The sequence below is a fragment of the Anguilla anguilla genome, chromosome 3 (assembly GCF_013347855.1).
Source record: "Anguilla anguilla isolate fAngAng1 chromosome 3, fAngAng1.pri, whole genome shotgun sequence".
In the NCBI taxonomy this organism is placed as follows: domain Eukaryota; kingdom Metazoa; phylum Chordata; class Actinopteri; order Anguilliformes; family Anguillidae; genus Anguilla; species Anguilla anguilla.
In genome coordinates this window covers 55,492,216-55,506,808 of record NC_049203.1, presented here as the reverse complement: position 1 = coordinate 55,506,808, position 14,593 = coordinate 55,492,216, and the positions used below count along the sequence as shown (strand labels likewise).

General features: G+C 38.5%; 1 protein-coding gene across 3 annotated transcripts in view; it reads left to right on the top strand.

The window, feature by feature from the left end:
* Window positions 1-14,593, top strand: part of LOC118224254 (teneurin-1-like) — a 362,344-nt gene that overhangs the window by 153,665 nt on the left and 194,086 nt on the right. For 2 of the 3 annotated variants that reach the window (XM_035411576.1, XM_035411578.1), the window contains exon 1: window positions 2,415-2,790. The exons of the other annotated variant lie outside the window; for it this stretch is intronic. The gene's annotated coding sequence lies outside the window, so the exon portion shown is untranslated. Of the gene's footprint in view, window positions 1-2,414; window positions 2,791-14,593 lie in introns of those variants that run through there. 3 annotated transcript variants of the gene reach the window in all.

Sequence of the window (14,593 nt, the reverse complement as noted above, 5' to 3'; positions counted from 1 at the left end):
TGTGTGGTAAAAATCTGAGTTATATATCACACATTCAGTGCTATCAAATAATATGGGATGTGAGATATGTGTTAACCAAGCACATAAATAAACACATTTCAGACCATACCGTATTACCAAATTGATACAGTGCTATTGAATTGTTACTTTTTCAATACTGATAGCATACGTTCTCACCTAATAGTTTTTGTACTTATACAACTGTGTTGATTCATTCAGTGCTGTCTGTTAATGAAGAGAGGCAACACAAAGTTTATAAAATCAGTTCCATGGTATTCTAGTCACATCATGACAAACATTAACAAAACATATCAACAGACTCCTCTTTTTTCTTTCTGGAAGATAATGTGCCTATTCCCAAAGACATAATACTGTATATATCAATGTAGTCCAGTAGTCCCCAATAATTCCTTAATATGTTCATAATCAAAAATGGGATTTTCAATACGTCATCCCTCAGACAGTTCCCAAGATAGGAGCTCATAGTACAATGATGGGAACTTGCCATTAAAGCAACTAGTATTAAATCCAAACAAAATAGAACTGACATAAGATTGCAGTATAGATAAAGATAGTTGCATAAAAATAATTCAAGAAGAAAACAAAATGAAAAGTAACTGAGCTGTTACGTTCTGTCAAAATTCATTTTTTTTTGTAGCGACTAGTCACATTTTTGTATTAGCATTTATTATGGTGAGAGGACCTGTGTTGTTAAAAGGAAAAAGCTGAACATTTTGTGACAACATTCAGAAGGGCGTTTTCTGGGAAAACATGAACGCTCTCTTCATATGGACACAAAAGGATGAAAATTGTGACCTTCTTTGAGCTCCTTTGTCAGGTGTTTCTGTGAATGGAATATTCTTATCCTCCTGAGACCCCGCAGAAAAAAAAAAAAAAAAAACCTTTGTTAATATTATGACTTAGTTATTATTATGATTATTTATTTATTTGTTTATTTATGTATTTACATAACACAAGTGTCAGTGTCTTTAATCACAAATAAATGTTGCAGTGAAAATATTTTCAAAAATATGATTATCTTCATAGAATGTCCCTTTTCAGTCTAGGTAGTAGAATATATGTTTCTAGAGATTAAGAGCAGGGACACAAATGAATTGCCAGGGTTTAGGAGGCCTGTTCATATCCTCATTCAGCATTTATTTTATTTTGCTTTTTATTTCTAGCTCTCTTATTGTGTTAATTACTGCTCCGCACAGTGGAAGCAATCAGTAGCATTCTGAAAATACGTATGGAAATTACCTTTACTGCATTGCTGAACCATTGTTTGCCAAACCATAGTGCCAGTCAAACTGAGACACCATGTTTTATTGCTTTATGAAAATCAACTAAATAATCACATGGGATTAAACCACTATAGTTAGCACAGGCTACAACATGGCATTATATTAAATGATTTATTTGCTTGGTAGACATGTTTCTCCACAGCAATTACACAGCTTATTTTAGTTTGTATATTTCATACTGGCTGGGTATTTCCAAAGCAATTCAGGTTAAGTACATTGCAGAGTACAACAACAGTGCTCCCAATGGGAACTGAACATGCAACCTTCTGTACCATGCCTAGAAATGTGATTTGTTATGATACAGTACGTGGCTCCTGAAAATGGTCTCTGAACAACAACACAACAAAAACAATAAATAACCCAATAAATAGACTGTATACATTGCATATATAGAAAATCATATCTAACAGTATGCTAGCAGTATTCTGTAACGCAATGTATAACACAATAGAATATGAAGGAATTAAATAATGGAAAGCGAAAGACTCAATATAAGTGATTCAACTTGGCAACCACTGTGTAATTGTTGTAAGATGCCCATTTTTTCCAGAAATGTTTTAATGTCATGCAGGTGTTTTAGCATTACATGAATGTACTGAAAGTTGTATGGCTAGTTATGTTAGAAATATATGTCCGTGGGCTACATGCATGAATTTGGAAGTTTCTCCAAAACATGGAAGACGATGCATAGGGACATTTTCTTGGGGAAAATATCGAGTAGCAGGAACCAGAACAGTTTTAAGCCATGTTCAGCGCAGTCAAATGCAGAAATACCGCACAAAATCCTTAGTGTTTTTTTTTTTTTGGTCAATTTGGCCCATATAGCCTACTGTAAAAATGAAAATGCATGGTAAATACTGGCAGATGGGAGCTTTGCCATAACGGTAATAATATGTTAAGCATAAGGTAGCAGGCTGTGTCCAACAAATGCTAAATGTAAGGTGTTTCATCGTAAATAATACAATTATTTACATTTCAACTGATTACAATTTCGCACCTTCACTATTTTACAGACCGTTACCATAAAATTCACGTACATTTTTACAGTGTATCCGCTCATTGCTCAGTGAATTCTTGCTCGATTTCGATGCCACACCCCTTTCGCCAGTGTGGTACATGGTATATTCCGAAGATGCAGATGTAGCGAGTGTGCGAGTGGTCTCTGCAACAGCACACAGCCCACAGCCCACAGCCCACAAAGATTTGCAGTCTGTACGCAGCAGAAGGGAAGGGGTAAAATCCGCGCTTCAACGCACGCTTTAGCACTTCTCCCACGAAGTATACTCGCTATTCACTGGAGCTGCGTCTCCAAATACACCTACTGCATCTGGCTAAGCTTACAAGCCTGGTAGGCGAGCTGGGTCTTCGAGGATACATGACGATAAATCAAACAAGGATTTTACGTGGTTTTTTCCTTTCTTAATTCATACATGCTGTGAAGAAATGGAATGGGACTAACCTTCTGTTATGGAAGCACCTCGCAAAGGTAATACTAAATATTTCAGTTAAATGATTACAGTAAATGTGAGGATTTGATTCGGAACTACGTATTGGGTGTATTCTTACGCAGCCATTTCCGTGTAACTTACTGAAATCTTGTCGAATTGTGTTCAAAAGACATTGTTAATATCTTAATGTAGGGTTTAGGGAACTATTTCCTTCGTGTCTTGCTATGACAGTATATTTTTACACGTAGCATCTCTATGATGTAGACTGTCATTTCTGTAGCATCTATGAACACTCAATTTTAAGATGCGGAATGCCTGCTTCCCCAACCGGTCTATGTATAGCCTAAATGTTGAATAGTAACCCATTCATAAAGGGAAAAAAATAAAAGTTTTCACACCTTTCGCGTGAACACTGCATAAAGCATTTAATCATGCGCAATAGAATGGTAGTTTACAGCCAGTCTGATGCTGAAGCAGACCCCGTTGGTTGTCTTGAATTCATAATGGGATATAAGTAACCGAACAAAGTTTAGTTCTTTATTTCTTTTATTTCGCTTTATTGCGCATTGCATAACCATTCTTTCAATATATTCCATTAGAACGCTATTTTGTGATTCCCCCCCCCCCCCCAAAAAAAAGGAGTTTGCGTACCCCCAATTCCTACTATGAACCTTTTCTAATATTAGATGAACAACGTGGCGGCTGAGCCATAATCGGACTTCTCCTTCGATTCCATGATTTCACGATTGATATAATGCAATACAGTCCGCTACTATTTCTGTACTCAGTACAATTTCTGTAACCCCATGGGATGGCAGCAGTGCCCAGTTGTCCGAACACTGGCCAAGTATTCTGTACAATGAAGTTTTCAAATGGAAATTAAGATTTGTTATCGTCACGTAAGTAGCCTACCTACTTGCGTTGAGCGAGCCGCTCCTTCCAGTTGTGTGCTTTCAAGTGTGAACACAGAAAGCAATGTGTAATTAATATGTAACTGTGGTTGGGCTACCTGCAAATCTTTGAAACCGGAAACAGAGAGAAAGAGATACGAAGCAGATAATTATCTAGAAAACAAACAAACAAATAAATAGATTAATAAATCCCATGGAATGCCGTGCAACAGGTTAGGGTACCTTAAATAAGATTTGATGGGATTACCCTACGGTACAGCAAAAAATACAAAGTTTTTGGTGAGCTCGTAAAGATCTTCTAAGGTTTTATAGTCTACTTATTCAAGCTGGTTTATTCAAATCTTGGTGCTTCAACATTGATAATTTACATATTAAACAGAAAAAAAAATCTGCATTTACCCGCATAAACAGTGCACAGACAACACGTTGATAAATGCACCTAAATTAAGTGAAGCATAAAGAGAATTTGAGGCCCAGGCGATAGTCTTTTTTTCATTTTTAGTCTGAAGCAAAAATGATTATCTGGCAGTTGGTGGCTGTTATTACTTAGAGTGGGAATTGAAAACGTTACTCATGTTACGTTTCATTAGTATTAGCTTTTTCTTTTTTTCACTTGCAGTGCCATTGCTTTATTTTTATGTGTTAATCCTTCAACTTTTCTTTTATTTTTTTCTCCTTTGGCTAAATTACTAATTGTCATTTTATTAATATAATTGATATAAATTAATTAGTTGTCGGTTTTTCAGTTGCAAACGGGACTAAATGTAAATGACAAAGACACATCCCTACATGTTGCATTTATTTATTTATTATATATACATTTTTCTTGTTCTGAAAGTTTGACACACTACATTGGCACCAATCTACTCTTCATGGTAAAGAAAAGCAACAAAACATTCCCCTGTAAACAAAGGTGTTTACAATAGCACGCACAGCCAGTATTCACTTGGGTTTACAGCCACAAGACTGAAGTTGTTTAATCTAGCTCATAATTATACTAATTTATTCGGTGTTGAAGGGAAAATTGCAAATGTAATTTCCCGTAAGATGAGCGTAATTACATCACATCTTGTAAGGAACACTGAGTACCTTGATAGCTTTGCATGATTATTGCCAAACCGTCATTTGCAACGAGGCTGAGAACTACAGACCTGTTTATGAGAAATGAATTGAGCAAAGAGGGACATTGGATGAAGACAAAAACAGACAAACTTACGCTTGACTCTCTGAAAAAAATTTATATATATATATATATGAGTGCACTGTATAGTGTCCTGCAAGGACAATTGCAATATAGGTGGTGCAATTCATTCCCTTTAATTATTTGGTATGCCATTTAAATATAGCAGTTTCCATCCTAAAGACAGGGGGAGCTCTCTGCTCACTGTAGAGGGAATTTATGGTTACACACCCTGTATTTACATTGTAAAAAACAAAACTAAAACAAATTAAAAGGTCAATTCATTCCCTCCTTTATATTCCTGCATGCAATTCCTTTCCATGTATAGACAATGTTTCTTACACATTGAAATGTATTGCCACCTACTACGGTACTTTGTGGTTTGCACAGAAGTGTACAATTTCCACTGACAGTCATCCAAGCAAGGTTAAGTAAAGTACAATGGGACATCGTGTACAGTGGAAAATTCCTAGTCGTGGTCATGTTTCACAATATTTTAATTGTATCTTCATTTTATTTGATTTATTTATTTGATTTACTTTTCTGCAGTGGATGGATAGGGGTTGAATGCATTTTTGTAGATGAACTGGAGAGAGAGAGAGAGAGAGAGAGAGGGAGGGAGAGAGAGCAGATGGGAGTCTATCAGCAGTGTGATGTGCGAGGGAATGGTGGGAGCAGAGAGAGCTGGAGTTATTTAGCACGCCGAATCGCGGCTCTAAGATTAAAGACTTTCATTTGCAACGGGGGATCAGATGATGCTCTAAGTCTTCGTGCCTCTTGATGCTGCTTAAGTGCTTCTGCTGCTTCAATTGCGATGCTAATAAAATTGGTCTGTCCACACCCTGCAAACCTCTCCATGTCACGCGGTATTAACGCACACATGAAAGGGAGTGGATGAAAGGTGGAGGGCTTCACTCTCAATCTGCACTCACATCATTCTCGCAAAAACGTCCATTGTTGCTCTTTTAAGAAGGGGAGCCAAAATGTGGCCGAATTCTGCTTTGGAGTCCTGGAAATAAAACATGCAGTCTCAGTGTCAGGGCTCGGGCATCTGGTTAATTAAAAAAGTGAATTTACTTACCGCTTGATGATCTTTGTGGCCGGTGTAGTTCAGTTTTAGGAAACATTTGCAGTGTGCTCTTGGTTGAACTGATACTGTGCTAACTCCTTGCACTTTGTGGGGCTGTGTGCATCTTCTAATGGTCCCACTAGGGGCATCGGACATCTGGTTTAACCCCCCATCCCCCATTAAAAAAGGACTATCCGAGTTTGCAAATGAGAGGGGGTCGGTGAAAAAACTACAAGACAGCAGTTGCTGCAACATTATGGCGCAGACCTTCAGGCTAGATTTTTCTTTGTTAACTCTTTTAGAGTAGACAATGGGTAATGGCATTTCTGATGCAGAAAAAGCAAAGATCCCTCACATGTAACTAATTTACATCAATGCAGTGACATACTGTAGCAGCAGTGGTGAAAATGCTCTGTTCATGTATTGCAATCAGTTGCCATATACCCCACAATAAGTAGTTTTTATGTCAGTGTGCCGTACATGAGACCAAATAAACTGATAGTTAGAATTAAGCATGAATGTTATGGTTTTAGGTATGAGGAATGATATATGCATCGATATTACATTTTATGCATAGCACATATGCCTGTAAAATAATATTGAGCATATGTAGTCAATTTGCCCTGGCGACCTGTCCATGGTGTATTCCTGCCTCTCGCCAAATGCATGCTGGGATAGGCTCCCCCAGCTCCCAGATACATTATACATGATACAGCAAAGGGCATAGGTATAGTTTCCCCCCCCCCCCCCATAGATAGTATGCAAAGGCAAATCTGAATTGAGACAGAAGTGGAGGTTTCGGTTTGATTAAATATGTCAAGCTGTTGATGCAAGCCTTAGTAGCCTAATCATGGGCACCTCATAGGTTACAAATCAGAAAGCGATATTTGTGAATTTCACTACTGTGGCATTTGCAAAATATTTATTTTAGTTTATATGATCAAATATCATATGCCACCAAAAATTAAATACTATTCATACTTACATTACTTTTAGAAATAGAAATTCCTTTCTAGTTGCACATATTTAAGGGAATAATGCATTTAAAATTAATGCACGTAAACCGCTTATTTTAAACTGCTAAAATACTGATTTTCATATCATTTCAGGGGTTTCAGTATTCTGAATATTACTTTATGTGAATACAGTAAACAAATGGTGGCGTCTGCATGTTGCTGAAACTGTTAAATATGCAAGAATTGGAGAATGCACTCTCAGAATCAGCTAAGATGTGGGCAAGCCAGTTGAACTAAATAAATAAATGCATGCCTTACAAATTGTTATCATGCACTCCAAATTATTATTGTTTGGAATTTTAAATCAAAATGATCCCAGTATAAAAATGGCTATACACTGATGATGGCATAACTTGAGCTGAAATAGCAAGGCTTTGTCCATTCAAAGTAAAAATGAATTGGAGAATAACAGAATGTGCTCAGCCTTCCTAACTGTTTTACTGTTGAAGCTGACATGTATATAACGCTCTTCAGGAGGCAGGCATGGATGTGTTAGAGACTACTGTCCACAGAAGACTTCATGAACAGAAATCCAGAGGCTACATTGCAAGATGCAAAGCACTAGTTTGCTGGAAAAACTGGAGGGCCAGGTTACTGTTGTACCTAAATGAGCCTGCAGGGTTCTGGAAGAAAGTCTTATGGACACTTCATATGTATAAAAAACTTCAGTAATTTCTACTATGTGAAACCAAAATGTATTAGAATTACCATATATATATATATATATATATGAAGAGAAAAAATTAAAAAAACACTGTCAGACATAGACCAAACCTTAGGCTAGCAAAAAGCAACTTTTTGGAACATCATTAATAAGAAAGAGAGCCCCGGTGAGCTCAGAAATCACAAAGAGCCTGGGTAAGCCAAGGAAGACCTCTTTGGTGAATACAGTGCATTTGGAGGCATTTGGTTGAACCTGAGCAGATTAGATGCTTCTGTACACACTGTATAATTCATTGTGCTGCTATCAGCAGTTACATCATCAATGAAGACAAATGAGCCATTTTCTGTGGAACTTGGGAGTGAGTGTTTGCAACCAAGGGAAGACGATTGTCATGTGCTACGCGCTTCAGCGCTCGGTGCTCCTGTTCTGTGAGCTTGCGTGGCCTACCGCTTCACAGCTGAGCTGTTGTTCCTCCTAGACGATTCCACTTCACAGTAACAGCACTTACAGTGAACCACAGGCACCACTAGCAGGGGAGAAATGTGGCGAACTGACTTGTTGGAATGGTGGCATTCTACGACAGTGGCCTGTTGAAAGTCACTGAGATTTTCAGTACGACCCATTTTACTGCTGGTGTTTGTCTATGGAGATTGCATGGCTGTATGCTTGATTTTATGCACCTGTTAGCAATGGGTGTGGGTTAAGTAGCCAAACCCACTAATTAAAAGGCACACACGATTTTGTAACCTATTTAACTGTGACCTGTTTTAGTTCCTACTATGCAAACTTTTCAAATTCTTCTTTGTCACCAATAATATATGAATTTTTTCACATTCATTTATTTTTCTACTGTTCTTAATTGCGTTTTCTGCTGCAGTGGTGAGTTTTTATGCAGGCTTAAAGCATTCCATATACCTTTTTTCTGCTTCACTTGATACTTTGAGAATTTTACAGTGCACCTTGTACCCAGTTATAACGTTCACCTTAACTAAACTACGGACAAAGGCTGTGCCATCCAGGCCTCAGGACAATATTAGGGATTTACAGTAAGAATAACCTTTGGTGTTAATCATCTGCTTCCAAACAACAGTTATGCTGTCAGGATTTCTGAGTTATTGAAGCAGGATAATGGTTTTATCAAGCACTATGACATCTTCTAAAATGTCCTGGTTTATGCCCTTGTATTTGTTCAGCCAATAGATACCCTCCTGTTCCTCTGCCCTCTTGATCCATGCCCCTTTCCACCATCCCAGCACTGTACACACCTCCTTTCCAGTACCCTCCTAGCAGCTCAGCCATTTGATAACAATCCTGCTTGGACCCCAGGCAGCTGGCTGTCCCTCTGGGGTCGCTATGGCAGTCAGCTAATAGCCATAGCTAATTTCTACTTAGACCAGCATGCATTTGGGTGCTTTTATCCCCTTTAACCCTCCTATTATGTTGCAGGTCAGTTTGACTAATTTCAGCTGTTAATGTACCTTAAATGCCGGATAAGTGTTTTTCGTATTGAAATTTTATTATGTTTATGCCCTTGGGGGCCATGAATGCACACGGAGTGTTTTCACTCACAGCTGTGTTGTGGAACGTCTGTGCACACTTTGTATACACAGATGGTGTTGCAGGTCAGTCTGGGTCAATAGTGTTTCGTGGTTAGGATTATTTGACTGTGTTGAATACATGGACACTCTGTGGGTCAATTTGACTTGTAACATAATGGATGCAACTATTTTTAATACTAGGATTAAATGCCACTGTGGACTGAATGTGCAGAAGCTTCACATTGAAGGGCTATAAATGATCAGGTTAATATGTTGTGTGCACATTGGTGGTAGTGTGTGTTAGATTGGAAAAAGAAATAGCATGCAGTTGTCAGTGTGCTGGCTCAGTGGCCTTTGTAATTAAACTTTGATAAACGTTTATCCTCCTCAGTGCTGACATTTTGCCTCTTATTAAAGATTTTGTTTTAAATGTCAGTAAGAGCTATTTCAGATTCAAGTTTATTAGCTGCTTTTTCACATTCAGCTACACATTTTTTTAGGACTATCCCTTTTCTGCAGTGTATGATTTGTTTATTATTTAGCAGAACAATATAAGTTTTTAAATCTCAGTTAGTGATAGTATCGTACGTGTAGTTGTGTTGGTTATTAAAATATGGCACATCCTTCTCTGATATATACCTCAGATGTGGATCAGGGGTTTTCTACAATCACAGCCATCAGCTAATGAATTTACATAAACAATTAATAATAATTTATGAGGAAGCTACCAATGCATTTAACTGTAAGGTGTTAACATAAAAATGAATTCACAATTAATCTACAAGTCAGATCAAAATGAGATAGAAAGGATAACGTGTACTGTGCTGATACACAAAATTATATTGTACTCTGATGTATTTTATGATATAAGGCTGTTATTCTCTGTCTGGCTGTTTGCTGAATGTTGTGTCAAGGGACCTGTTGTTTCATTGCTATGCTGGCATCCTTTGTGCAATGAGGAATGTCTGGACAATGTCCAATATGCCAAGATAATGTCCTTTTGTTTTGTCCTTACACTGAGCGATGTCTGAAAGATCAATTATTTATTTATTTATTTATTTATTTATTTATTTATTTGTATAACAGAACCAGCAAGTTTTCCCTGAACCTTGTGTCAGCATATGGAGTGAAGAGCTTTGCCTTGTTACAGAGTGTAGCCCCAGTATATTTATAAATTAAATGCCTCTTATAATGCAAGTCTGGTCACAAAAGCAAGGTCTGGTTTTTTCCAGGGCCTTGTAACCTGTTCTGATCAGAACAGAGAAGAAACTAGAAGCAGAGAAGAGAATTCAAGCTAACTCCTTAGCTACAACTAACTGCACGTGCTAGGATCCTATACCCATCAGAACAATCATTACTGATTGTCTCCCTGGGAACAAAAGTCCATCCCATATTTAGGCCTGTTTGTCAGATCTCATGTTACACAGAATAGTTTATGAATCTTCTCATAGGTAGGGGTTGGTTCCAAATCTTTTTTAAGGAGTATCTGGTGTTGAACTCCGGAAGCCATGATGGCAGATGATGAGATGGTGTGAAGGGATTTCGCTTTGAAAGGGGGGTAAAGTGAGAACAAAACCTTGTTCACCAATGAATGCAACAAAACGTGCACTACTAATAACTGTGGATACAGTGCAAAATAATTCATCATTGCTGGATCACAGGTTTATATTTTAGGATTGAAGAGTCTACTTTCTGGGATTTCTTGATAGCATTTCAATTTTAGTATATGTTAAAGATGGCTGGTCATTAGACGCCTTTAAAAAACATATCTGAATTTCCCTCATTGCAAATAAAAACTGTTTATCTAAAAACAAAAAAACTTGAAAAGTGAACCACCCCTTTAATCACAGAAGCGTTTTGTCAGCAGAACAAAAAAGCATATGTGAAACTGATAGGTTGCATTGACATTAAGAAGCTGTTTTGCACAAAGAGACTTATTAATGCATAGTCTTGTATGCCAGAAATTCTATTGGCGGTGACCTGGAGAGTTCAAGATTTATCTACCAGTGCTAGATAAAATGATGATCTGAGGAATGGAGTCAGTAATGGTTTAATGAGTCCTTTTTATTGATCTTCTCAAATCAGCATTGATCTTCTTAACCTTTTATGTTTTTTCTACAGTTTTGACACCATATTATGCTCAACACTTACATTACTCAACACTGACACTACTGAGGAGGACTAATCGCGTAGTTTGCTTAGTAAACAATTCATTATTTGTGCATGTTTTATTAGTAGGTCATAGTAAGGACATTGGACCGAATTTTGTCCTGAGAGCCCCCGACAAATAATTTTCAAAGCCCTCTCAAACCTAGGGGGTTTGTATATTGTTATGGCACAACTGTTAAGGCAGAGATGCGTAATATATGAAGCCCTGACAGGGGGCTACTCAATGAGTTATCTGCGCTATAAAGAGGATATTAGTATCATACTGTAACTCATCTCTGTGTCCTTTACAGTAGAGCGACTCAATAAATCACACGGAAATACCCGACCTGAACTCGCCCGTTCTCTGCCACCTTCTGAGCGCGCTCATTTCGAAGGCTGCCATGTTAACGGTATTTAATTCCACTTCTGCTGTCAGAATATTGATGGCGCCGATTAAATTCCGGGCGATCTGGCGCTTTGATCTGTGAGAAGAATGGAAACCGTCCAAGAGTACGTGGTATCAAATTTTATTTATTTATTTTCCAGAGACCGATCATAAATATATAAGCCGGGCATGTGACAAGTAATAGGATTGACTGTTTGTTTCTCCTGGAATCATTTGCCGGTCTCTCTTAGATGGGTTACAGCTTTACTGTATGTTGTATGGTGAAGCCATTGTGTGTGCTCAGTTCAGTTCTCAGGCTTTGTCAGACACTGTGCCTAATTTGGCGTTCTAGCTATTTTGTCATTTCCATGAGTACTGATGGATGAAATTGTTACTCTACTGAAATTGTTACGGTAAACATAATCATGAATCTATGACTCCAGGAACATGTACCTTGTTGAGAATAACTCCAATACCGAGTGTTAAATAAAGACAAATGTAGTCTAATGGTGTGGAGAATATACATTTGTGATGTAATTTTCATTTATTTATAAAAAAACTTTTTACAAGCAGCTGTAATGTAGAGTGACACAAAAAGGCCATATGCAGAAAAAACCAGAGGGGGAAAAAATGAGACCGCTTTCATACATTTTGGACAGTGTAGGGGGTTGAATGGCATTCAACAGAATTTAATGCTACACCCCTTCCATAACCTATGGGGTGGGAATGGGAGGATAACCAAGATGCAGTCTGAAAAATGGGTCTCATGCCTACAGTACGTCAGAAGGTAACCGATAGTTCTGCTCTCCTGAGCACCTTGGAAAGAGTTGTTCCACCACTGTGTGGCAACTGCAGACAGACGTCCAAACTGGGAGAAGCAACCATGCAGGGAGGGGAGAGTCAGGCCCTCAAGGTTACGGAACAGAGAGATCTACCCAGGGTGTAGGATTTTAACATTGATTTGAACAACAATTAATCCCTGTTTTTTTTGTTGTTGTTAATTAAGGATAGATTAATTGTTTTGCATGAGTCAGAAGCATGACTACACATGTAATCTTTTTAATTTGTCATCATCTGGTATTATTTAGAATGGTTTTAAAAAAGGAAAATTGACTGTTGAGTGTTTTATTTTGTTCCTTAAGCAGTACAAAACCAGGCAAAGAAATAAATACTGCAAACTCACTGAGACGTCCATATTATTACTATGCGCATTTTTAAAATTATAAAAATAATAAATCCACAAAGAATGTATGTGTCTTATACAATCATGGCATTTCACTGTACAAGACAATGCAAATACAATACTGTAAGCTCTTGTATAGCGCTCTTCATGCGTACATCCCAGGGCGCTTTACAATAATACATGTCTTATTGTTATTATGCTTGGCCCTGGTTCTTTACACAGTATCTAAGCATTCACAGTTTATGTTAGTGTAACCTTCAAGGATACTTTAGTGTACGGTACTTGGCTGTCTGTGGGCTGGCTGCATTTTCCCAATGAAACCCTTGCCATCTTGTATTGTTGCGCTTCCGTTGGTGTCTTTCATCCAGATGTAGCATTGCTCCTCGCTCAGACTCTGCACCTTGTCAGATGGTTCGGCCTTGGCAGTGAGTCAGTTTCACAGCCACTTTTCCTAGGATTCGCCTTCCATCTGCTCCCCACTGAGCCACCCGGTTTCTCGATGGTGTCGCCCCCTCCACCCCCACGCCATTCTTCCCCGGGTCCATCGGAGTGGCGCACTCCCTCACCACGCGGCTACTGGGGTGAAGCGCTCCCCTGCAGCCGTTTCTCCTTCAGATTATAACCAAATGAGAACAATAAAAATACAATTACTCTCGCTCAGCCAGGAGCAGCATGCTTGGGGCTGGAGCCAGTAACTTCTGAAGTGATATAAATCTCACTCTTCACGATATTCCAAAGCACAAAGAGGCAAGTCTGAGTGAGTGAGTGAGAGAGAGTGAGAGAGAGAGAGAGAGAGGGGAAGGGAGAGAGAAAAGGAGAGAGAGAGAGGGAGAGAGAAAAGGAGAAAGAGAGGGAGAGAGAGAGAGAGCTAGAGAGAGAGAATATTATCCTGGTGCAGAACTGTGATGTGTCAAAGCGGACATGATGAATGGTGTCTTAAGGCCTTGCTGAAATTTGCTATTTCCCTGCCCGCCCCTGTTCCTTCTCCGCCGCAGCGGGGATGTCCTCGGGATCATCTGGAATCCTAATTGCGTTGAGTGGGTGACTGCAGAGCAAAACAAATGGACAACCTGTCAATTTCAGGTTAATCTACGTCTAATGGAATTTAAAAATGTGGCCGTGACAGATGCAGTTGAGGTGTGTCTGTGCATTTACAAAGCATGATCACAGCTATGTGCTCTGTTTCATCTTTGTCCTTTGTGGATTAAAGACATTAAATGCTTTTTATGGCAGGCTGAAATTAAAACTGACTAAGCATAAACATTCTTCCTGTACTATTTATAAATGTCTGCAGTTACACGTGTGCTGACAGTAGATACTATCCAATAGATATACACACACAAACACATACGCACTCGCGCTCACACACACACACACACACACACAGACAAAAGTATTAGTATTAGAGTTTTATTTGCATTTATGCACTTCAATCTGTGTGAGGTGTGCTCACCTATCTGTACCTTTGTCAGACTGATATTTTGACCTCCCTTATGGACAATTAGTTTGACTACCCATTTTAGTTGCATGATTAAAAACTGACACAATTCCTCTACATGACAGAACATTGTAAGGCGCTCTGAGGGTGTCCTCTATTCCCTAGATGGCTTGTCAAACCGTAGAGCCATGTTTTAGTGCTTAAAAGCAAAAATAATGGTGGCAAGGGTAATATTACATATATGTGATCCTCCCTAAGGCAACACTGCTGAATGGTACGATAAGTACGACAGTGAAATAAAAATATCGT